This window comes from Trichosurus vulpecula, chromosome 1 (genome assembly GCF_011100635.1).
Source record: "Trichosurus vulpecula isolate mTriVul1 chromosome 1, mTriVul1.pri, whole genome shotgun sequence".
NCBI classification, from domain to species: Eukaryota; Metazoa; Chordata; class Mammalia; order Diprotodontia; family Phalangeridae; genus Trichosurus; species Trichosurus vulpecula.
Genome location: NC_050573.1, coordinates 269,137,357 through 269,163,810, shown reverse-complemented (window position 1 = coordinate 269,163,810; position 26,454 = coordinate 269,137,357). Strand labels below are relative to the sequence as shown.

The following is a 26,454-nucleotide window of genomic DNA, read 5'->3' as shown; positions in this document are numbered from 1 at the left end:
CTATAGGAGAGGAAAGTCCTGAAGATAAAAATATGTAGTTCTTCTTTCCACTAGAGGTTCTCAGCATCTGAGTTGGGAGAGCAGGCAGGCAACAAGAGGTGGAAGTTGCCTTGTGCTAGCACAGAGGGAAGTCACTGCTTTGGGACAGGAGGAAATCCTTTGGGGCAGAAAGAAGATACCTGGCCTGGCTGCTTGCCACCTTCCCTTAGGGGACACTCTGTGCCCAGCATGAAATGGAAGATGTAAGGTATATAGTTATAGGGACTGTAGCTTTAATGGCTGAGAACTGCACGGACATCTTATACATTGTGATATTCCACAATTGAATAATTTGAACCAGAGAACAGAATTAAAAATAATACATGAAAGTTGCAGTGAGGCAGACTTTGGCTTGACATAACAAAAGGCTTCCTAATAACTAGTTATCTTAAAGTAGAGTGGATTGTCTCTGGTGAAACTGAGTGCTCCTTCAATGGAAGGCTAGTGTGCTGTTAGTCTTGTTGAGAAGAAGATTATTGTTCATGTGGCTTTTAGTTTAGCTATTCTCTAAGGGTCCATCTGACTTTGAAATTCGTATTCGAATTTTTAAAAATTCGTATCCAAAATAGCTTCTGGGAGAAAAAGTAGATCAAAGTAAAACAATTCTCATTTTAATCATATACTGAAATAACAAAAACAACACTCTATCCCCCACACACAACACCTGCACCCACACCACCTACACACACACACACACACACATACCCCACATGGATAGACAGATAGATAGACAGATATAGATATAAGTTCAAGAATACAATATGAATGGAACAGAACTCCACAGGAAGTGCTGCTAGTCTTTCTCATATACACAGAGCTTGTCAATCTTCTCCCATATCATTAAAAGCCCCAAATCCAATCAATTGGCCATATACTCTCTAATCCTTTCCTGGAGCTTCAACTAACATCAATAGGAGCTATGTGTGTAGATCAAAGGCAATGAGTTTATCAATGTGTTTACCTTGCCTGGGAATACTCTCTCATCAAAAGTATGCTCTAAGTCAACATGCCCTGTCAATTTGCCAATATCCTTGAGTTGTGCCTCTTCTCCAGAACGTTCATACATTAACAAGGTCTGTCTCTTCTCCAACAAGGCTTGTACAGAAACAGTACACTGCAAAGCATCTATCATTTGGCTAACACTCTAAAAAGAACACTTGATTTGTCTACACAAAGGACTTAATCACAATCTTTGTAGCAGAAAGCTCATTTGACAGTTAAGATTTGGCATTACAATTAGTACTATAGAGGAAAGATTTCTCAAGCAAAATGCATCATTGCATCATCATAATATTCTGAAAGTTTCTGATAAATCCTTATTATTGAATGTAAAGGAATAGAAGATCCTGCTTGACCCATATTCTCATTTTTTTTTCCTTTTATCATCTTAATGGGCACACATCTATTTCATTAGTTCTTCTACCTGAAAATGAGTCTTAATCACAAGATCATTAGTCAAAGTAATGCTGGCTACTTTGTGTTCTTTGTCATTAAAATGAATTATTTCAGTTTGAGCAAAATAGTGTTGGTTCTTTGAAGAGTATTATTCTATAGTAAACTATGTGAACCACAACATTTATTTCAGACCTGATAAAAGAAGAACAAATTAGGATTATCTTATTAAATCTTCTATTGGTGAGAAATGCCTGAAGATTAATTACCTGAAGAATTTCCTATAGCATCCTTATTCTATGAGAGTATGCCTGCAATAGGTTATAAGCAAGAAGTCTACTTGGACATAGACAAAGCTAGTGAGCCCTGTCTGCTCTCTTTGGAAACCAGTTTAATCAAGGATTGTTTAGGAAATTGGGCCCACTGGATCTTGGGTCCAAGGCTCTAGGTGTTATCAGGAGCACATCCTGGAATGTACCAGAGACTCAAAATAAGTTCTGTGAATAACTCAGACAATCATTCCACTAGGGATGGAAAGCTAAGTCAGTGCTTCAGTCAGGGTTCAGAAAGATCATGAAAGAGATTAGTATAATAGACTGAATTTAATAGGCTAATAGGAAGAAATATAGATATCAGTGGAAGTCCTAAATCAGGTTTAAAAAATCCATTTCACCAGATGGGGGAGATAATCCTCCAAATGATATTTCCCATCCTCCATCAAACAATTCTTTATTCCCAACCCCCTCAATCTCCACAACCTCTTCACCCCACAGTTTCAACCAGAAACCACTCTGTGCCATCTAGAATGCGTATTTCATAGGCAACAAACTATACTTCATCCTTGATGTGGGAAGTCAATAAAGACTTGTTTGTTGCCCCCTTCATCATGATGATGGGATGGGGAATGGCATTTGCAGGATGGTCTATGGGATTCAGAGCTATTGGGATGTCACACCCAAGGGTGTGATCTGGTGTGAGAATGTTGATCATTAAATGTAGGCTGCCACTCTTCCCAATAGATGTTGGATATTGGACTGGAGATGAAAAATTATCATTGGGCTTTAGTGTAATACATACTAAATATTAATAACATTACAGCAAAATGGTAATATAGTCTTAGTAACTCTAAGGAAAACGTAGTATGTGAAGGAATAGAGATGAAACTAGCACCAGTAAGCTGAAGCTTATTCAGGCATCCACACCTGGGGAGCAATTTCTCCTTCCCAGCAGACATCTGGCTAACCAACCAGTCGGATATTTTCCTGATTCCTGAACCGCTACCTTCCAAGACCTATGATCATTAAATCCCCTTTTTAGGGTCTTACTTTTTAGCACTGTGGACTAACTCCCAATGTTTCAGACAGTGTGGGGAACTATGAGGAATGCCCAAGGTCAGCTTGGCATCAGAATAGGAATCAGCAAGAAGGGAGTCATACACCAGTTGTCAAACCCATACTTCTCCATAGTAAACTTAGACCTAGGCCTCCCCAGTCCATATTCTTGTCTGTTATAGCTTTCCACCCTACTTTATGGATCTTTCCTTTATTGTTAATAAATTTCTCTGCATCCTAGAGTCTTTTCTTTCACATTCCTTCCACCTTATGGTGATCATTGAAACTTATCTTTCCCCTGAAGAGGACTCTTGAACCCTCATTGTCCAGAAATGTTCATCTAACTACCCTGTGGCCTTCTTCGCCTAGAATATACTCACACGTGACTCACTCACTTCTCCCATTGGTGAGTTCCTCTTGAAGTCTCCATTTTGTGGCATGGATCAGGTTGACTAGCCTTCAGTCTACTACCAGCTCTTTTCCTGGCCTTCTGTACTTCTGCCCAGGTACAACCATTCCTTTCTTCCACCACCCCCTGACCCAGTCTTTTCAATTTCATTTTGTGTGTTGTCTTCCCCCATTAGAATGTCAACTCTTGGAGGTCAGAGCAGGTCTTTTTTTTTTTTGCTTGCATTTGCATCCCTATTATTTAGCAATGCCTGGCACAAGGTAAGCCCTTAATAAATGTTTGTTTCCTTCCTGCCTTCCTGAAGACATTTCATCTTTGTTGCCCCTTCCAAGACCATCTGCTTCTCTCACATAACATGGCACACAGGTCTAGGATGAGGAATTTATAAACTCTGTGCTCCACCCCACTCCCTGGTCTCTTTCATATATTCCCTTTGATACCATCCCTCAGTAACTGTTTCTCCTCCTTTTGAATTTATTTCATCCACTCCAAATCCTTATTGTCATCAATGGACCTCAAGGTCTTGCCCCTCCCCCCACCCCCACCCAACAGGTTCATTACCTGATTTACAATCTTATCAATTCCAAACTCTTCTGCCCCTTTCAAATACTCTGGCTTCCAGTTTTTCATCTTTCTCAATCTTAAAGTCTTCATCTTTCAACTACATTATACCAGCCCAGGCTTGGTCATAACCTCAATATTTCATTCCCTCCCCAAATACAAAAACTGACTGAAAATAAATTTTCCCAGGTGCTGGAATTCCTAGTTATATCCCTGAGGAAGGGTGATGAGAGTACTATACTATATCCTGGTCAAGCTATACTTAGAGGAACATATTTAGTCTCATGTGACATATTTCAAAAAGCATATTGACAAACTGGAACAGTTCCTGAAAGAGAGAAACAGTAATAGTGAGAATGGATGAGACTTGAGATTATGTTATATGGGATGGTTAGCCTGAAGAAAAAAAGGCTTAAATGAAGCATAACTGTTTTCAATAATTTTGGGAGCCATCAGATGGAGAAGGGATTAGGCTTATTCCATGGGACCCCAGAAAAATTAATTAAATGCAATAGGTAGAATTACAGAGAGACAGATTTTAGCTCCATGCAAAAAAAAATCCTTCCTAAAAATTAGAATTATTCCCAAGTATAATGGACTTCCTCAGGTGGCAGCAGACCATCTCTCATTTTTAGGTTTCAAGGGAAGGGCTGGATGACCATTTATTAAGAGGTATTCTTTTTCCAAGTATGAATGTTACTAGTTAGGATCTAAAGTCTCTTCTGAAACTTGGTAATCAAATGATTCATCTGAATAAATATTTTTTATACTAATTGGGTAAACAATTTAAATTGCTATGTGTGGACCAGAAAGCATCAATTAAATGATTGGTACACTTTGTAAATATTAAAAAGTTAGGAATGCAAATGACTGACCATTCATTTATCATGCCCTGAAGACAAAACAGAATTCTCAGAGTCTGTGTATTATTTTCTTAATGTTCACCTCATTAAGAACTCTGCTTAAAACCTCTCATTATTCTGTGAAAGAAAGATAAATGGTACATAATGAACATCTTATCAGATTTTAAATCAGACCCAAACCTCTCTGGAGAGTCCTGTAAAATTATATAATATCTGTCATTTGGCTTTAAGGCTTTAAGCAGGTTAAGAAAATGTAAAATATAACACAACTATCAAAGCTAATAGCTCATTAGCCTCCTGTGATTCTGGATCCAGGGTCCACTTTCATAAATATGGTTCATTTGCAAGCGTTTTCTTTGAATGGCTCTTTTTCTCAGGAAGCCTTATGTCTATGGGTAATTTGAAATATACACACATTTTTTTAAATAAAGAAAGAAAGATTTTTGAGTATGCTGGAGCCAGCTCTAACCAGCTTGTAGAGCTGTTTTTTTTTTAAATTTCCAGTGTGACCATATACATGTCAGAAAATAGCAAAGGTTACCAACTAGGGCTCACTTACATGTTTTGTTGATTTTCTAGACTTAAGAACATATTAATAGTGCAAATTTAACTTTAAATTATGTTTAATAATATCTTCTACCTCTCCCCCACTCTTCCCCACTTCTAACTCCCCATCCCCCCTCCAAGTCCTCTTGTTTAGAATTTACTAGCACAACTCTTGAGAGGTGTGTGTGGGGGCAGTGTATGTAGAATTGTTATGTCTCCTTTGTTACTGCCAAAGAAAACATTTCCATTGCACTATTTGCTATTTGGAAATCTTGTAAACCCCACTGATCAAGAACATCAGGGCTAACTCATCTTGGATGTTCTTTCCTGTTGCAGCTAGCTACCCATATCTTGCTAAAAACCAACAAATTTGATATAACTTATGAAATTCAGGTTCAGCATTTTATAGCTGAACTATAAGAAGTAAAAAAGTTTTGAATGCTCCCTGCCATTAGCAGCAAGACTTAAGGGTTAGCCTCCCTCATTTTAGAGATGAGAAAACTGAGACCCAGAGAGTTTCTGTAAGTTAACCAAGGTCACATTGAAAGCAGCATAGTTCAGGGCAGTGAGTGCTGTGTTTGGGGTCAGAGGAACTGGTTTCAAATTCTGACTATCTGTGAATTTGGAAAAAGTTACTTAAATTTTTCATGCCTTAGTTTCCTCATAGGTAACATAAGATTGCTGTCCTAGATGACCTCAGAAATTCTGTCTATCTCTAATTCTAGGCTCTGAGATCTAGGACCCTATGATTCCTTGACACACATAGTAACTGGTGTAATCAGGCTTATAAATTTTGCTTCATGATTTGGAAAGGGATTTATAAGTATTAGAAGATAAATTACCTTCCTAGTGATTAAAACCAGTTTATTACTGTTATCAACTCTATATTGAATTTTGAAGGACATCTTCTAACAGATCCTGTGTTAGCCAAATACCTTTTCCTTAAAAAAACAAAAGGAACTGAAATAGGAAACAAAGGATCAAAGATTGAAGAGATGTTGTTGGGTGGGGGGGGACTTCTAAACTTGAATTCAATTTCTAATTCTTTGTCTTGCTGAGCCTCATGTTCTTTATTTGTATAATAGGAAGACTGATGCCTTCATTATCTACTTCACACCACTGGTAGGAGAATAAATGATTCTTAAGTCTCAAAATTTTAACCAGGGGTGGGTAACCTGCCACCTTGAGGTCACATGTGGCCCTCTAGGTCCTTGGGTGTGGCCTTTTGACTGAGTTCAAGTTTTACAGAACAAATCCTTTTATGAAGGGGATTTGTTCTGTGAAGTTTGGATTCAGTCCAAGGGCCACATTTGAGGACCTAGAGGGCCCATGTGGCCTTAAGACCACAGGTTCCCCACCCCTCCTAGGTAAATGTGAGCTGCTTTTATTATCAAACCTCTCATTACTATGATGTCTACCATCCTTGCACAGAGTACAGTATAATCAATGGGTAACAAAAATTGTCTTTATCTGCAGCTGTATTAGCATCTTTCTCCCTCTTGCTTTTTTTTCCTACTTGTTCCAGTATACTAAGGAAAATGCCAGCATCTATCTATAATGTATGCATCTCGAACTGTTTTTTAAATATGATTTCTCATGAAAACTTCATCAAAACAGTTATAGACATAAAAAAGGAGAGTGACATTAGGGATGTACTGTGGAAAAGTGAAGGAGTTGAGTTCCAGTGGGGATTCAAATCCCACCTCTGATAGAACTTCCTTAGGCTTAATTTTTTTTTCAGTTGTAAAGGGAAGACATTGATCTACATGGCCTCTGAGGTCCCTTTTAGCCCTAGAACTACAATTCCAGGACCCTGCTATTTATCTATCTATAGCATATGGTCTTTGCCTAAAAGTCTCTCCTCAATATAGAACATCCCAATTTTCAAAGTTTCCATATACAATTTATAAGACAACCTTCTACAGTAGGAAATTAAGACTGAAGTACATTTAATTCCTTCCTCAAATAAAATATCTTGCTTTTTTGAAATTATGGCCTGACTCTAATAATAGTCTCTAGCAGGTTAAATAGTGTGACAATATCATACTGATTGTAAGAAATACTAACTACTAAAAGGGATATCCATACTGAAGCATGATATTCCAGATTGAGAGGCAATCCGGTATAGTAGAAACAGACTTATTAGCTATATTAGCAGGACATTCCAGACCAAGTCAAATTACAGTGTCATATACCTCAATTTTCCCATCTGAAAATTAGTATAATGAAACTTTTTCTACTCAATTCTTAAGACAGAATGTAAAGTAACACAGTGACGCATATAGTAGGCAATTAATAAATGTCTAATTAATTGAATGGGGTCATTATGCAGCATCCATATTGTAAAACTTGAGTACCACAGAAATGTAAAGTACTGTTAGAAGTTCCTATAAGCATTAAGTAATTTCTCAATTTTAACATCGATTCAATTCTAAAATATCCATAACATTTACCATCCCCCAAATCGATTTTCTTCCTTGCAGCCTTTCATATCTATCTTGTGCCTCTTAAAGAATTCAAATTCATTTCCCATATGCTCTTGTTTCTTCATTTCTCTGCATTTTCTCTCACAGTTTTGCTAGAACAAATCCTTATACCAACCATACAAGGTACGTCTCACCAGACCACCCAGAAAAGGGGGCTCCTTTGAAGATATGTTAGAGTTAGAGCCTTGGGGAAAGAATACCAATGTAGTTAATAAGATGCTCCAGCAGATAGAGAATATTTGGGCAAAATTTTTTTTCTGAAAACAGAATAGACATTCTTTATTATATGCACAATACATATTATATACTATACATAGTATATATGTATAATATGTACTAAATAGAAAATATACCACATGTACATATGCATGTGTATATATATGCAGGTGTGTGTATTTATGTATGTGTGTATATGGACATATATCTTTGGAATGCTTGGAATATATATATGTGTATATATATGTATATATGTGTATATATGTATAAATATATACACACATTGTATTCCATGTTTAACCAGACTTTTCCCCTTTCTCCTCCCCTTCCCTCCCCTCCCCTTCCTCGCCTCCCCTCCCCTTCCTTCCCCTCCCTTCCCTTCTCCTCTCCTCTCCTCTCCTCTCCTCTCCTCTCCTCTCCTCTCCTCTCCTCTCCTCTCCTCTCCTCTCCTCTCCTCTCCTCTCCTCTCCTCTCCTCTCCTCTCCTCTCCTCTCCTCCCTTCTCTTCTCCTTTCTTTTCCCCAATGCTTAGCAAAGTACCTGGAACCTAATATGTGCTTAATAAAGTGCTGTTGACTCTGGCTTCAAATCCTCTTCTCTTTCCCACTGTACCATATTAGAGAGAAGAGGCAAGCACTTGGATCATCTGTTCTTTTTTATTGTAAACACATCCTGTTTCAATGGTTTAATGCAGCCAAAATTCAATTTCCAAGACCATGCCCATTTTAAGGCAAAGCAGAGGGACAAGAGCCATGACAGCTCTCACAATTAAAACTCTTTTGATTTTCAAATACAGGAATACACATTCTTTTCAAAACAGATAACATGAGTCTTTTAGAACATGTCATAAATGACTTTTCTCCAAAATGCTCATGGGCAGGTCAAGTCAACAAGTGTTTATTACATACTTACTGTGTGCCAGACACCAGGATCTAGGAATGTGGTACTTCATCGAGAACCACTTTTCCTATGCCCAAGACAATATGTCAATGCCTATGTATTCTCAGAATAGGGCAGCTAGGTGGTGCAGTGGATAGAGCACCAGGCCTGGAGTCAGGAAGACTCATCTTCTTGAATTCAAACCTGGGCTCAGACACTTACTAGTTGTGCAACCCTCACTTAACCCTGTTTGCCTCAGTTTCCTCATCTGTAAAATGAGCTGGAGAAGGAAATGTCAAACCCCTCCAATATCTTTTCCAAGAAAATCCCAAAATGGGCTCATGAAGAATCAGGCATGACTGAAGTGATCAAATGTCAGAATGTATTAGACAAATATCAAGCTTTCTCTCCACCAAAATGTTTTGTCACTCTGTAAAGAACTAAATGATTGTTGCAAAAGATCTTTGTATCTTATCCCTCTGCAAAACTATCAGATTTATAAAGCATGGTCTATCTCTCTTCTAAAGGTTGTATCTCTACTAGGTTCTGTGCTTTCTGCCCATAGGCAGTCAGTCAATAAGCATTTATTTATAACTTACTACGTACCAGGCACTATGCTAAGCATTGGAAATATAAAAGAAAGACAAGAAGACAATACTTGCTTTTGAGGAGCTCACATCCTAACGGAGGAGACAAAATAGAAACAATTATGTGTAGACAAGATTTTATAGAGGACGAATTGGAGATTATCTCAGGGGGGTTGCTTTCATTCATTTAACAGCTTAAAGAAATAAGGAACAAAATTTTTATGACTTGCCCTCACTACCAGGAGTGACAACTTCACGTTTGTGCCTACATAATGTCCAAAAGTAAATTCCCACAAAGTAAAATAAATAATTAGACAAACAAATGAATCAAGACTACCGTGGCTATTTCATAGATAATTTCATTTCATAAACCTTTTTTTCCATATTGATTCACAAATTGAATGGAGCATTTTATGTGTGTATGTGTGGGTGTGTTTTCTTCCCACTTATTGTACTACCTTTTGGGAAGAGTTTCCATGTGCATGGCAGGATATTATAATAGAGGTAGGAATCAGGACTAAGCTAAAAAAAACTTTCTTTATGTCTCAGGATCTGAAGATTGTGTTAAAGGCCAGGTTATAATTTTATCTATACTGCTGTAAGGTTATTTGCTGAACTTTCATTCCACTGGGTCATGGGGGTCTCCAATGGTCAAGATTTCATCAATCAAAGAGTCTATATGTCTTTAATTTAAGTACATAGGTTTGTAAGAAGGCAAAATCTCCAATATTCAAAAGGTCATGCCATCACATTTAAATTTTGAAAAGTTGGAGTAAGTGCCAAGGGTTGGGGTGAAATGAAAATGACCTGTCAGTAATAAACTATGTGCCTTTATTCTGAGGAATGACTGTACCTTGAATGACCAGCAGAATTTTGCTCTCACAGCATGATTATTAGCACTTGAAATAATTTGGTGTGTCACTTAAGAATTTTGGGAATCTAAAGTCGTGAGCTCGAGGAGAAAATGGGATATTTCCTATAACCAAAAGATATAATTGTCTTACAAAAGGAGGTTACTGAATGTATCATTCACAGACACATGTAGTCTTTTAAAATAGAAGACATTTTCCTTGATTTGGAATGATTTAAGTGTGGTCTTAACCAAATTCTCTGTTCTCACTTATAAAGGTGTCTTCTAGCCTTTTAATTGATTCATCTGCCTGTGGCAGATTTGCTTCATGGTTTTTATTTTGTTTTGTTTTGTTGTTTTTCTGTTGCAGCTAAAGAAAGGACATGCTACAGCTTGCCAGATAAAGCTTTGTTTGTTTGTGACTAAAATCAAACATGTTTTAAAGTCTTGTTCTGGTATGTACACACTTTAAATTAATCTTCACATATATGCTTAAAGATAATTGTTTTACTTTAAAGGTGAATAAAGCCAACATTTAATGTGTGTTAATGTATTAATACATATCAATTACTTCTACAACTGATTTAAAGGATCTGCCAAAATAATTCCCTAAAAAAAAATTCATTCCTGAATTTTGCTTGAAATGCTAGGTTTTCAGAACTAATAGAATACACTTGACTTGCCTTTTTCAAAACTGCCCTGGTTGATCACAGCATCAAGAGCCAGCATCATCTTTTCATCCCTATGGAGAAAGGGAATTTCTATTGTTGAGTGGAATAGGATCCCTTCCTCAAAAGTGGTCAGGTTGGTGGAGGGAGGAGCACTCAGTACCTCTCGTACTTCCCTGGAGCCCACTTAAAAAAAATTCAGGACATATTTTTTATGTCCACAAAGTACACCCTCTGATGTAAGAAGTTGGAGACCCCTGCTCTAAACATAAGAGGCAGGATGATCTTAAGTACTTTTTCACAAAGGAAAATTTATGTGTTATCATCCAGAATATGTAGTAAATGGACCCTTATGTTGACTTGGGAATGCTTTGCAGCACACAGATCTCATCCCAATGGTATTTGTCCTAATGGAAAATGACTTGTAATTCATTGCAATTATCATATACCAATAACCCTCTTTCAGAAGTTTGCTCTCTTTACCTTTGGCTTTGTGATAGACTCATATAGAGAGATGCCAGAATGTTACATTTTATTTCTGAAAATTTTCTTTATTAGCTATTTTAAAAAATTGATCCTTTGAAGGAGTTATTTGAAGGTTTTTACTATGACGATGTTATTTCTCTTTCTGTCCCCTACCCCTAAAAATTACTACAGCGTTGCTGTTGTTTTCTTCTCTGAAACATGAAAAGGTGGAACAGACAATATATTCAAGAAATCTCAGGCTACTCGTCTATGTCATTTAACAGTATATGAATGATTGAACAGAAATGGGGTCAAGGTTCCCATTTCACACTCTGTAGTTTCTCATTGCAATATCATTTCCTGGTTCAAATTTGTTTCAGAACCTATATGCCCAATAAAATAAAGGCCAAATAAATGTTTGTTGAATTGAGTTTACCATGTTGACAGCGGCAAAGGAAGCTTTGCATCTGCATACAAATCTATGTGAATTGCAACGTTCCTTCCTTGCCCTGTTTTCTGAAACCTTTTCCTTTTTCTTCCTTCGAGGCTCCATTCCTCCTTGAAATTTTACCTATGTCACTCCCTCCTTGAAATGTCACCTTGTCACCTCCAATTTACTGGCTGAAAATATTCTCTCCCCACCCTGAAACTCCACCCCCAATCAAATTTTTCTATAGCAAATTGAACTGATCTCTTTTCTCCACCACCACCTACCTTATATCATACTTCTCTGTGTATATGTCATATCCTGCTACCTTTAGTAGAATGGGGAAAAAAGGGCAGGAAATTGAAAACAAGCTCCTAGAGGTTGGAAAGTTACATTTTCTTTTTTCATGTATCCCATTACTGTGGTGCTTTAATTTGTAGCAGACTTTTGTTTTGTAAAAAAAAAAAAATGGATATGTGTTATAGCAGAAGTAGTTCCGTTCGTAGGCAGAATTATAGGGTCATACAAATACAGGATATTAACACTTTGAAAGTCATCTTTTGAGAATACTGAAGTGTCTTCAGAAAGATTTGGAGGGGGGATAAGAAATTAGAATCAGGGTGATGAGTTTGGAGAATTACAATAATTCATGCGTGGGAAGGGTGCATTAGAAACACAGAAGAAACAAACTCATGAGACATTTTTATGGACAAAACAATATGAGTTAATGACACCTGGGATAGAAGGAGGAGAGGTAATTGTCGAAGATACATCCAAAGTTTCTAGTCTGTGGCAATAGACAATGGCAATATTGGTACCATTGACCAAGATAGGGAAGTTGGTAAAGGGAGCTTTGAGGAATATAAAAGCAATGAGTTGATGAACTACAAGGTCCTATTTCTCATGATATGTTTGAAGTTATGCTTTTGTGACCATCCAGGTTTGATCCAGTGCTGTTAATAGAGAAACAAAACAAAACAGAAAATGCAAACAATATGTGTGTTGAAAGAACATTTCTGAAAGGCAGAAAATCTGGATTCAACCTGAACTCACTAGCTGTATGACTGCCCTGTCTTCACTCAGTGTTTTTCATCATGGGAAAAATGTAGATAGTATATGAACATGTCTTTCCTTCTTCATAGAAGTCTTATAAGGACAATATTATGTAAATCTTCAAGTTCTCTCTAAAGGTGAGTAAGTACCTAGGGTGCAGGAATTGCTTCATTTTTGTCTTGGTATCTCCAAAGACTTCGTAGATATATAGTCTTCTAGGACTTAATGTACTTGTGTTGAATTGAATTAAATTAAGTTAAGGTTCTGACAGAGCCAAAATGAGACATTTTTGCATCCAGAGCAAGTATCATAAACTTCAACCAGGACAAGGGATACAAGTACTCCCTCTTAGGTGTGGGGAACAGAAGGATAAAATCAGAGGTTTACCCTAGCCTGAAATCTGATCACTTCCCATTTTAACTAATTATTCTTGTTCCATAGGCACTGAACCCTGTTTCTAGGTTGCCAAAGAACTCCAAATGTAGTTAAGGTCCATTAAATTAGGCACCCTCTATATTTGGTGCCCTGGAACAAAAGCCTGATAACCCTGCTCTATTTATATCCCTGGGTACTGGTTTTGATATACAAACAAGGCACTTTATTTTACCAAGATGTGAAAGCTGATAAATCATCTTTTCTATGTCATCTGAAAGGTCTATTTCAGTCACTTGGTTTCATAATCTGTTCATCACTACGATTTTGCATAGAGAGAATGAACTTTTAAATAGGTTGAGAGCTCTAGGCAGGGTACCCTATGACACTCTTGTCAGAGATCTGGGCCTCAGGCATGAAAAAGATGAGTGTGTATATAATATTCATGTGGACAAGGTACCACATAGTTTCTGAGAGTGGAATCAACTTGAACAAGAACCAAATTTTATAAATAATAAAAATCCCCCATATTATTAAACTGCTTGCCTGTATTTTCATGATAAATATAACATTAAATCAAAAATTAAAGCTGGATCCCCAAAGACAATAGAACATTCAACTCATCTTAAAACTGTAGCTACAGGTGGTAACAATTTTTAACACTCAGGAAAAAAATGATAGGGATGGAGGTAGTCAAGCAGGGAACACATGTGAATATGATTTATAAATATTGCACTATCTTAATCCCAGGAATTTGTCCATTTTCCTAAGCCATGGGCTAAGTTCCATAAACTTTGATATACAACCAGATTTACTTGCAGGAACTTGAGAAATCAAAAAATAGTTGTTAAGAGCCTCCTGCTTCTACAGCTGCTTTAAAGTTTGGTACTATAAGGGATGCAAAGAAGAATCAGATACTATTCCTGTCCTTATGGAGTTTAGAGTCTAGTGGAAGAGATAAGGCATGTAAAATATAAGAGGGTGAGGATTATGCTAACAGAGAGGAGAGAGAGAAAGCTTTATGGAAGAGACAATCTTTTAGTTAGAATTTAAAGGATCTCTAGCACTTGGGCAGTTAAAGTATAGGAAAAAGATATTCCAGATGAGAACCACATTGGCAAAGCAAATAAAGCAGAAAATTAGGAAATATGGATAAGGAATTCAATTTAGTTTGACGTAGGGTGGTTTTCCTTTCCCTTCCAAATAAAAGCTTACATTTTTTTTCTTTAGGGTTGAAGGCTAAAGGTAGTTTACATTGTATTATAATTCTGATGGTGAGTTGTAGTAATACTGATTTATGTAATATATAAATTGAAAACAATCAACACAAATCTATTTGTCTTATCACATCAATTACCTAGGTACTAAAATTACATACTGCCTAAAATCACCAGTCAACCATCAGTCAGTCAACAAGCATTTATTAAACACCTACTATGTAATGTAACAGGCACTATGCTAAATGCTAGGGATATAAAGAAAGGAAAAAAGCACAATGCTCTGAAATTCTAGCTTCTGTTTACAATTTATCCATCTAAGGTAGGAGTCCTGGACCTGCAATCTACAAACCTGCCATGCATCTATACGTACATTTCTGGGGCTCTGTGTAGTTGTATATTAAAAAGCCTGTGGCTGAAGACTATCTTCATACCTTCTGAGCAATGTATCTACTTCATTTTCATGAAAGTTAAACTCACCCATAAAGATGACTCGGATTGGGTAAAGAATGTCAGTGGTTAAAACATGTGATGTGAATGTTCCATGCTCAGTAAGCTGAATAAGCACTGCTTCTTAGGGAAAACACTAATTGGATGTGCTCCTTTATTGAATAGTCTCATACTCTTTTTTTTGACAGCCTTTATTATCAGTTTTTCAGCATAATATTTGGAATGTAACTAAGGATACCTAAATAATCCCTGAAGTCTTTGTACATTCCCAGAGAATCAGAAAATGATGGTTTTTATATTTATCCACTCTCTTTTCTAAGTATTTTTGTTCTGAATAGCTGACCAGAAGTTGTATCACAAATTCTACTCCTCTCCTTTCTCAAGTCTCTTCCATTCGCTCTCTTATTCCATTGCTAATATACATCTTTTATATCAGTTATGCTCCTTGAAGACAGGGATAGATGGATGGATGATTAAAATCCATGCATGGATAGTAGAAATACAGATAACCAGGAAACCTTACTTTTCTCCTGATTTCCACCTGTTACTTCCTAAATGCATCTTTCTAAGCAATATAAAGTAGTGAACAAAATGCCAATAGAGCACATCGGAAAAATGGTCCTAGAACATGACCAGTATCCCTTAGAGAAAGTAGTTTTAAAAAAATGTCCCCTTTGGGTTCCTCTCCACCAAAACAAGTGTTCTTCTTCCCTCTCCACTCTCTTCCCTGACTGACTTTAGGACCTCACTGTGAAAAAAAATTACAAGATTTTAAGGAAGCACTGAACCAGCTCTGTCCTTTCTCCTGTATGAAGATCTAAAATCAGTTCAAAGGAGCAGGAAGTAGGTCAGTGGGTCTTAAAGACCTACACAATACAAGGGTATAAAAGCTAGTCTCAGTACAATGTCAGTACTTCAATGAATGTCATTTGATTTGCATAGTATTGTTTATTAAACTATCTAATACAAGATTCAATCTTCTCTGCCATTTTGAATGCTACACATCCTTTTAGTTCTGTCTCAAGCTTCCTTTCTGCTATAGAACTAGACAGTCTTTTCTTCCACTGAACTGCTGTCCTACTTATGGCCTAAACCATTTATTTGACATTTGCTATCTCCTTTCTTGCATCTTTAGTTACCTTTTCAAAGGTTTATAGCTTTGTACTAGTTTGCAAACTTCCTGAGGAAATGAAAAGGGGCTCATATTTCTGATCATAGACTTGGAGATGGAAAAGTCCTTAGAAGTCCTCTAGTCTAACCTTCTCATTCTGTAAATGAAGATATTGAATCCCTGGGGAAAAAAAGAAAAGAATTTGCCCAGGGTCTCACATGTAATAAATAGAAAGTTGGGATTTGAGTCCAGTTCCTTTGACTCCAAATTCAGCATCCTCCATAAAGAGTACATAGTAGATTACAAAATAAATACTTGTTAAATCATAGATTAACAACAGATAACTAAAGGCTTTACCTGAAATATTTTAAAGCAGGGATTCTTAATCATTTTTGAGTCATGGACTTCTTTAGCAGAACCACTTCTTAGAATAATGTTTTCAAATGTCTAAAATAAATTATATAGTATTTTTAAAGGAAACAAATTATGTTGATATGTAATTATCAAAATGTTTAAAAATCAAATTCATAGAACCCCTGAAATGTATCCATAGACCCCTGACAGGCCCAGAGATCCCAAATTAAAGACTCTTACATAAGATATATAAATTATAAGCAGAAGCTGGATATTCAGAAAGTAATTTTTTATGAGACTGAAGATCTAGACTAATATAGATTCAATTTAATAATAAAAACTTCTGAATAATCATACCCTTTGGCTTATGATCCTACTTTGGAACCTCAGAATTTTGTTTTATGCAAGCATCCAGGAAAAGCAGATTATAAATTTGATTTCATTTAACCCAGGGGTCTTTCCTTCTTTGTGTCTAGGTCTCTTTAGTATTCTGGTAAAACCTTCTCACCATAATGTCTTTCTATGTTTCAAATCACACACACACACATACATATGTGTATGTATGTATACATATGGAAAACCAGTTATATTGAAATATAGCTATTGAAAAATTAAGTTCATGGACTTCAGGTTGAGTGCTTTATTTAACCCAACAGCAAACACAATATACTCTTATCCAATCCATTAACAATCATGAAAATCTCCTTGCCAGTGGGGTCTACCTTCTCCAGGGACTTACAGTCTCTACAACTTACAGTGTTATTCTAGGTAATCCCCCTCAGAAATTGGCATTGCTAGGGTCAGCCAACCAACTCTAGAGTCTGTATAATTCATAGTAACTGAAAAGGATAGGTCTGAGCAGCAATTCTACTTCCACACTTCTTTTTTCCCTTTTATAATTGTTAAACAACAGCAAAACTGCCACCTCTTATACAAAGTCATTCCTAGTTCCCCCAGCTTGTAGTGCTCCTCTCCATTACCCTTTATATACTTCATATATACTTATATGTACATTTGTTGGGAGATACTTGAGGACTTGGATTGTTTCATTTTTGTCATTGTATCCTCATTTTCTGTCATTTACTAAGTGCTCGTTGTGGGAGAAATTCAATTCTCTGAAAGCTTGCATCTCTATATTGGTCTATCTTCAGTTGGCCATTGCTCTTTCTCTTTTGAGGGGACACATCATCTCTTTTCTATCGTTTTGGCCTTTCTTTTTCCTGAGTCTATATGCAGACTGCTTTTAAATGCCATGCCTGAGATAATAGCTCAAGTGTATTGCTTACTTATGAACTTAAGTCAAGACCAGAGCAAAGGCTTCATTAATGAGACAGTGAACACTCAGGAGAAGGAGCATTTATTTATTAAAGGAGCCATGAGAAGTGGGGTAGGTGGGTAAGTAAGTTTAGCCAACTTCTACGGAGCTGATGTATATTTGTATCCCTTTCATAAATGCAAAATTTCAGACTTGGAAGGCCAACTACTCCAATGCATCTGTGAAAATTTTCCAAGAGTGCTTCATTTAAAGTCACATGGATAGCCATCTTCTCCTTTTGTTTAAGATAAACAAAAATTACTAACAACTACAAATGTGAATGTCCACCCTGAGGCTCTTTTCTTGCTACTTAAAGCCTTGTTTTTATATTTCTGTACTCAGTAGAGAAAATGAACACGTATCCAAAATTTATTGTAATAACTTTTCTTATGTTTAGTATCATGGTATCATAAATATCATATTTGTTATATGGCTATATATGGAATACAATTATCTCAAAGAACCAAAAATTATTATCCTGCAAATTGGCAAAATTGACAAAAGATGTGAAGAGTTGAAGATGGAAGGGTTACAAGAAGTGCAATGCACACTAGTGCATTGCTGTTGGAACTATGAACAAATGTAGAAGTATGCAGATAAAGTGACTAAAATACCCATACCCTTTTAGCCAGAGAATCCACTCCAGGTACATACTCCAAGGAATCCATTATTAAGAAGAAAGTATCCATATATAGCTTAAAGTGTATTTTTGTGATATCAAAGAATTAGAAGCAAAGTAGAAATTCATCAGTTGGGGGAATGGCTAAACAAATTGAGGTACATAATCTAATGGACTATTACTGTGCTATAACTAATGATAAATGTGGTGAATACAGAGAAACATTGAAAGATCTCCATGAACTGATGCATAATGAAGTAAATGAAGCCAAGGAAATATTATATACAAATATTACAATAATACAAATAAAAATAACCAATTAAAAAAAGTGATATGGGATGACATCTACAGCCCACTCCCCTGCAGAAGTGTGAGGTCTAATGTACAGTGTGCATATTTTTTAATGTATTGAACAGTTATGCTGATTTTTTTTCCTCAAAAATGTTGTTATAGGAGATGACTCTCTGGGAGTTTGGGTAGGGGTACGAGGGAAAATTTGACAATGTAAAAACCAAAATCCATCAATAAAACTATTTTTCGTGGTTTATAGATTAAAGGAAGTATTAGAGTGGATAGGAAACTGGATTAAGTGAAGAAGACCTGACTGAGTTCAAATCCTACCTTTATACTTACTAGGTATATGAATCTACAAACCACTTAAACTCTCTCATCTCCAGTTTTTTTTTCATTTATAAAATGGTGAAGATAACAGCTAGCTCACAGGTTTGTTGTAAAAATCAAGTAGAGTTTTATAAAGCAAGTTGCAAATGTGTTTTTTTTTCTTTTTTAAAAAAAATCTTTTTTGTCATTTTTAAGTAAGACAACAGAGCTAGCATTGGTAATGATAATATTTTAAAAACAATTTTAATCACCAATTTAAAACTCTTCTCATTAAAACATTTACCAGCACTCCCAACAAATAGCTTTAGTAACCAGTTGAAATGTTATTAAATTCTCCTTTCTTTAGACACTAGTTGTTGGAGATGTGTAGCAGTAAGCCCACAAGACAAGAAGCAGGAAGAAAAAGGTAAGGAGAAGCAAGCAAGTCCCCTAAGTCATTAGCTTCAAAATAATCTAAGGAAGAGATTGAATATACTTCCCTGTTTCTATCTACCCAGGAGTAGTCAAATTTGATTCAAGTAGACTGAGGTGAAGAGAACCTTTCAATCCTACCCTCCCTTTCCATCTCAATAATGCCAGCTTCCAATCTTTCATCTATTTACTATTCACAAAAAAGTGGAAGAAGACTATGTAAACAGTAGGGCAGGCCATCACTATGTAATGTTCCTTATGACCTACTGTAAATCAAGGCAAACAGGGAGTGTAGTTAAGGCAGGAGAGAAGAGCTAGAACTTGGAGTTCTCCAGGAGACAAGTAACATTAGTACCAATTGGCTTCTCCCCTTTCCTTAAGTCTGTATACAAATGCCTTCTGAGTACCATTCAAGGATGCTCTCACTTTTTCTGCTACCATGTGCATTGGGGCTTAGGAAGACAGATAGGTCTTGAAACAAAAAGATTCATATCTCTTTTGCATTTTGCTTCTTTTAACACTCTCAAATGCTTTTGCTTTTGTTTCAATAAATCCTAATATAACCACTATTATTTTATAATTGGGAAACATTATTGGATGTGCCCAGGGTGAAAAACAAGTTGTGCTGTAAGAAGTATTTGTCTTCCTTGAGAAAGCAAATCTGAAATGGCTCCAATATTCACTTGCTAATCCCATATGGATAGAAATTGAATGAATTAGCCTGCAGGCACTTGCCCAGCTTATCACCTTGCTCCTGTGGCTCTTCTAAATAATGTAACTTTAGAACATAGAATGTGCCTGTTTATTTTCCTCACATATGCACCAGGCACACTAAAGTATGAATAAGAATATTTGTACAGTGTGGCAGGTGATCACAACCAATTATATTCGAGCAGCTTTCACAGACCACAGCATTATAAAGTTTGACTAGAAATCCAAACAGAAGAATAATCATGATAATAATGTGAATATAATAATATTAATAGCTACTTAACATTGATAGAGTGCTTTAAAGTTTGCCAAGTGAAGACCAAAGATGCTTTCAGTGAGGCTACAAAAGATGAGTTATATCATCTACCTCCATAATAGGTTGAACATTAAACCCATAAAAACAAGAGATTAGTGACTTGTCTTACTCTTGTTCTTATCTGAATGCCATCATACATAAAGATGACAATAAAATAATGATGATTTTGTTATACTCATGCTTTCAGTGAATCTAAAGAAGATGAGCTTACCTCCAAATATTCTTTTTTAATTACAAAAAGCTGTCATTTGATCCATCTGCACAAAACCCTGTCCAACAAGTCAGCATGCATTTGTTAATTACTTAGCTATGGTCCAGGTATTTTGCTAAGCACAGGAGATATCAAGAAATGCCCCCTCCCCCCCAAAAAAATATTAGTCCTTGCCCTCAGACAGCTCACATTTGAATGGTGGAGGCAAAATGCAAACAAGCATATACATAGAAGCCTAGTGCTGTTATTATCCAGATGTTACAAATGAAAAAACTGACATTCAAAGAGGTTACCTAGATCGTCCAGGGTCACAAAGCTATTAAGTAGATGAAGCGGGATTTGATCACAGTTCTTGTTGACTTCAGTGCTCTGTCAACTCTGTTGTCTCCATTAATATGTAAAGTATCATCGATATTTTAAGTGACAAATCCATCCCAAATTTTTCTTGTCTATGTCAGTTCTGAAATATGTGCCCCATGAGGATATGTTGCCACATAAAAGAGATATGGAAATTCAAATCATGAATATATTGGACATGAAGGCAGAAATAGTCTGTCTGCACTTCTCTCCTGCCTCTTCTCCCTCTTGATTTTCCCATGGGAGATATGAATATGAGAGAGTCTTGTATACTGAATGGAGTACTGGATTTGAAGTCAAAAAGACCTGAATTCAAATTCTGCGTCTGAAGCTTACTTAGTAATGGGACCTTGGAGAAATCATTTAACCTCTTCAGTTTCTTCTTCTGTGAAATAGGAATAATAAATCTGTGGCAGCTACCTCAAAGGGATGTTATAAGGCTCAAAAAAGAATATTTTTAAAGTTATCCACAGACTTTAAAGTATCATGTAAATATTAGTTCTTATTATTTGATTTACTTATGTTACTTGTTTTCTTTTGCAAAGCAAGCACCTAGAGGTATCTCTAATGACAGGATATGCAGGAAGATCCCCAAAGTGCCTATGAACAGTACTAAAAAAAGGCACACTATCCAAATATGAATTAAGACTGACCTACCCCCAAGAGAGCATCTGCTCTTCTAATCTTTATTCTGTGTCAGGCATGCCTGGAATTAGATGATTTGGTCTCCTCTACACATAGCAACAAGCTACAGGATATATGTGAGCAACATTTAGCCATTTTAGGAAAGTAGCTTTGCCTTTAATTATCTATCCCCTAAAAAGAACAATTACTAATCTTTTACCATGCTCTTGAAGATCTAAAACTAAACATTTATAATACAACAATTTAAATATAAAATATGCACATATAAATGGTGTATATGTGAATAAATACACATGTATATATAGGCATGTATACACATACCTATATACATGTGTATATACACCCATACTTATATGTATGTGTATATATATACATGCATACATATACACAAACATATACATGCATATACACATGCACACACACTTATGAAATTTGTCAAATGATTCTAACTACTTTCCAGGTTGCAGAAAGTTTAATTATCATATTGGATCGAAAAATATTGTTCCGAAAATCCAAAGAGAAGACTATGTGTGCTTTACTCATGTGGAGTGATTGTTGTCTTCTTCTTTGTGTTCTAGGCAATCCACAACAACAGAGATGTTAGCTCTATCAACCTTGCTGCATCAGCCAGAATGTCAAAATAACTATTATAAATCTTCATCTTAATATTTTGTGATTAAACATTTAGACAAAATTAAATGCAACATAATTCTCCACATCCATCTCCCCTTTTTAATTGATGACAATAAGTGAGGGGAAAAATCCCATCACCCCTTATCCATCAACATGCCTAATTTTAGACTTCACCAACAACTTTTGCTATTAAATGTGTTATCATTTTCTCAGTTTTACTACATGAAGTGTTTTTGTAATGTTGATTAAGACAATTTATATTCATGAAAGCACTGGAATATTAACTTACACCTCCGAAGCAATCAGTATCAGGTATGAGAATTAGTTACACTCTGTTTATTGGCTGGCCCTGGATCCTTTAGTACAAAGTACATATTCATGAATACTCATATTAGCCCGATCCATTATACTAACCAGTGGACTAAATCTTATGGAATACATTTTTCTGTCACGTGCCTGCTGCTCCCTTTGCTTTCAATGGGAACTATAGGTATATGAGTGAAGGATAATCTTATACCTAATGCATTTAAATTTTCTGTTATGCACTCTCAAGTGCAGAGTAGAACCCTACTCAATCATTTCATCCCATAGCATAATGGTTTGAGACAGTAAGGCTTGTCAGACCATAGTTTCTCACATATTTTGTTCCATTGGTTTTTTTTTTTTACATTTTTTTTTTTGCAGGGGAGAAGGCAGGGCAATTGGGGTTAAGTGACTTGCCCAAGGTCACACAGCTAGTAACTGTATCAAGTGTCTGAGACCAAATTTGAACTCAGGTCCTCCTGACTCCAGGGCTGATACTCCACTCACTGTACCACCTAGCTACCCCTCTTTTTTTTTTTTTGAGGTAAGGCTATACTTAAAATCAGGAAGACCTACTTTCAAATCCCACCTTAGATACTGACTCCCGGGCAAGGAACTTAACCACTCAGTGCCTTTGTTTCCTCCTTTATAAAATGTAGGGATTGAATTCATTGATCTCTAAGGTTCTTTGCAACTATAAACCTATGATTCTATGTTCCCCTATCACAGGAATGCTGTGCTCTATGAGCAAAACAGAATTGAAGTAGCTCAAAAGAAACAGGAGATGTGCAAATTTAGACAATCCACCCCAAATGTTCACACAGACTATTTGTGCCAGACCTGTAGTAAAGCATTATGAGCTCGTATTGGTCCGATCAGCCACAGTGGGACACATGGTAACTTGACTCTAGCATGGTGATGTCATTTTGGTCCTCTTCGAGAATGAAGGACAACAACCAATGACAGGATCACAAAATTGTGACAACATTTTTATCTTCTGCTTTTACACAAATCTCTTGACCACATGATTTCCCTTCCTTTTTTTTTGCTGGGTGGAACATTAGTATCCTTTGTTTTCTTCAGTGATCAGCTCAAGTGCTGCTTACTCCAAATCTCCCAGCTGTTAGTGCTTCTCTTCCAAATCACTTTATTTTGCATGGATTTCGTATGCACTTGTTTATGGACATATCTCCCTCACTAGAATGCAAGCTCCTTGAGGGCAGACTTTCTTTTACTTTAGTCATCCTCATGGTCTAGAACAATGCCTAGTACATAGCGAGTGAATAATTCTTGACTGATGGATTAAGGACTAAGCATTCAATGCAATTCATCAAAATTATGTCTTAAATATCACAAACCCCAAACTAAATAATGAAAGTTGAGATTCCACAAGAACAAGGTGAATATTGATTCCCCAGATTCATTTTAACCTCTACTTTCCAAAGAGCTGTTTCTATTGAGCATCTTGGCTTTGACTTTTGTAGGATGAGAGATCAGTTCATTTCCCTAAATGATCATCATGAATATTTTGTATGAGGTCAAGCACTCAGCACTGGTACTGGCAATATGTGGTGTATGTGTGTTGAAAACCCTTTACAACTGGCTTCCTCAAAAGAACATGAGGGCTATACCATCAATTGTTAAGCCAGACCTAGTTCAGTGGAAGTTTTTAAAGAGTCAACTGATTTTGCCATTGCTAGCCAAACCTCCAGGGGAAAAGACTTCTTAACTAGAAAGATCCAAAGGATCCAGATTGTGATAAAGTAGGTCAGATGGAAAACAAACAGCGTCCGATTTCACAACCAAGTACATCATGCATGGTCCTGGTTTCTAACAGGATAAGTACTTTGGTTGAGGATACCTGGGAAAACCTGCCATAATACGCTTAGTAAAAAGGTTTCCTGCCAATGAACTGAAAACACACACACACACACTTTAATGAAGAAAAAATAAGTTGCAGTTCTCTGTTGAAGAGCTTTTAGACAGTCAGCCACAGTACTTGAAACAAAGTAAAATGTATTGCACCCTAATAACCATTAGGATATTAAGTACCTTTTAACCCTGTCTTTTCCACATAGGTTTAGGCTATATCTATGAGACATGGAAATAGAGACATGTTGTAATATCTTGGATTATCCATGTCCCCAAATCGCTGTTGCCATGAGCAGAGCAGGAAGACAAAATCGTTCCACAGTACTTCAGAGGGATACAAACAACAGAATTTAGCATTAGCAAGAACAATTAGCTACATTAGAAAGCTCCCAGATTGCAGTGTTTCCTTTCTGAAATTAAGGCCACATTCTGGGTGAGCACCCCAGCCAGCTTCCTTCTCCTCCCAAGGTGGCCTTTCCAGCAACTTCCTCTTGGGACTTCCTTACATCAAGGCTGACATACAATTCACCTGAATCTGTATTAAGAGTTGATTTAAGGCCAGGTTTCATGCTACTTGTTCTGGACACATACAAAAAATTGCTAGTTAAAATTCCACTGAGATAGCCATATCAATGGGACAAAATTTTATTGGGGCACTTGAATGAACCAGACAATTTTCTCTGTTTTTCATTTTGCTTTATGTATAGATCTAGCCTAAGAGAAAGTCAATATTAAACCCTTGGCTATAGAATTCAAGAATATTATTTCTCCTGATAGAATTTTCTAGGGTCAATTTGGTAGGTCTTAGAGCTATGGTGCAGTTTTCTTCCCCAAAACAGTATTGCTTATGCATCTAAAAGAATTTTTCTCCACTATCCCACTGTTTCCAGGACTTGCCCTTTCACCCAGAAAGGATATTATCCTTAGTCTCTCAGTGCTGAAGCCTTTTATTCTTTCTCTTTGTATTTTCAATCCCCATAAATGTGCTCCTTCTCTAATAGATGTTTTAATGAAGAATATTTTTCTTGATATCAAGATCTCAAATATAGATTTAGTGCTCTCCTATCCTGACTTAAGCTCCAGGATTCAAATGTAATGTATGAATATTTTGTTGGGCAATAAATCAATTTTTCTAAATCTATGCTAATTTGGAGTAAAGATCAAGACTGGTGACAGCCATCCAAAGTGGTGAGATTGTTGCTTGGTTTTCCTCTTTCTTCCTCTGCACTACTCTTCTCCTAATTAAGTGCAGAATCCATACTCATCAACCAAAGGCCTATTTTTTCAAAGTCACACTATTCTCTAATAGTTTACATTACACTTGAGTTATTGAACTGGCCTAGAACTGGAGTTTTTCATACCAGGAGCTCCCAACATTGATGAAAAGCACTGGTTCACCTTCCCACCTCCAGCTTCCACAAAAATAGATATAGATACTAGCAATTTATGATTTGCAATCCTGCATCCTTATGTGACAAAGGGACCAAGGTCCTCCAAGAATCTGGGCTCAAAAGGATTGGGTCTGATCATGGGAGATAATGGTTATTTTTGCTTTCTTCAGTTCACTGTTATCCATCCACTGAGTTCCTCCAAGAAAATCTAGTATAATCAAGGTGTAACTTGAAACTTGCTTAGTCCAAATGTGGGCAAAAATACTTCAGGTCGTACCTAAATACACAGTGTAATAAAGTAGCACATGCAAATCAAGCATGGTATAACCTTTAGTTCATGCTATGGAAAATGCAGGAGATGAAAATTACTCATGGGATCCCATAAAAGATACAATTACATAAGACGATCAAATAACCATCTCGCTCCTTCCTGCCAGAAGAGAATTAAACCTTGGGTTGCCGTAATAGCACCATGTTGATATTTTGGTTAGCCTCTAGTCCTTCTGCTGAATGATGATAAATAACTAGCATTTCTATGTAATTTAAGGTTTGCAAAGAGCTTTACAAATATTTCATTTTAGCCTCTTAACAACCCTGGGAGGCAGGAGCTACTACTTTCCTGAGTAAAAAAAAAAACAAGTCAGACAAGGTTAAATGACTTTCCTGAGATCAGACATACAGCAGGAGTCTAAGGTTGTATTTGACCTTAGTTCTTCCTAACTCCTAGTCCAGTGTTTCATCCACTGTACCACCTAACTGTCTTAGTGTGTGCTT

At 36.5% G+C, this 26,454-nt stretch overlaps 1 protein-coding gene and 1 pseudogene across 1 annotated transcript in view; both read right to left on the bottom strand.

The window, feature by feature from the left end:
- Positions 1 to 1,171, bottom strand: part of LOC118855715 — a 147,891-nt pseudogene extending 146,720 nt beyond the window's left edge.
- Positions 1 to 26,454, bottom strand: part of XKR4 (XK related 4) — a 477,727-nt gene that overhangs the window by 421,601 nt on the left and 29,672 nt on the right. The gene's annotated exons all lie outside the window — the stretch shown is intronic.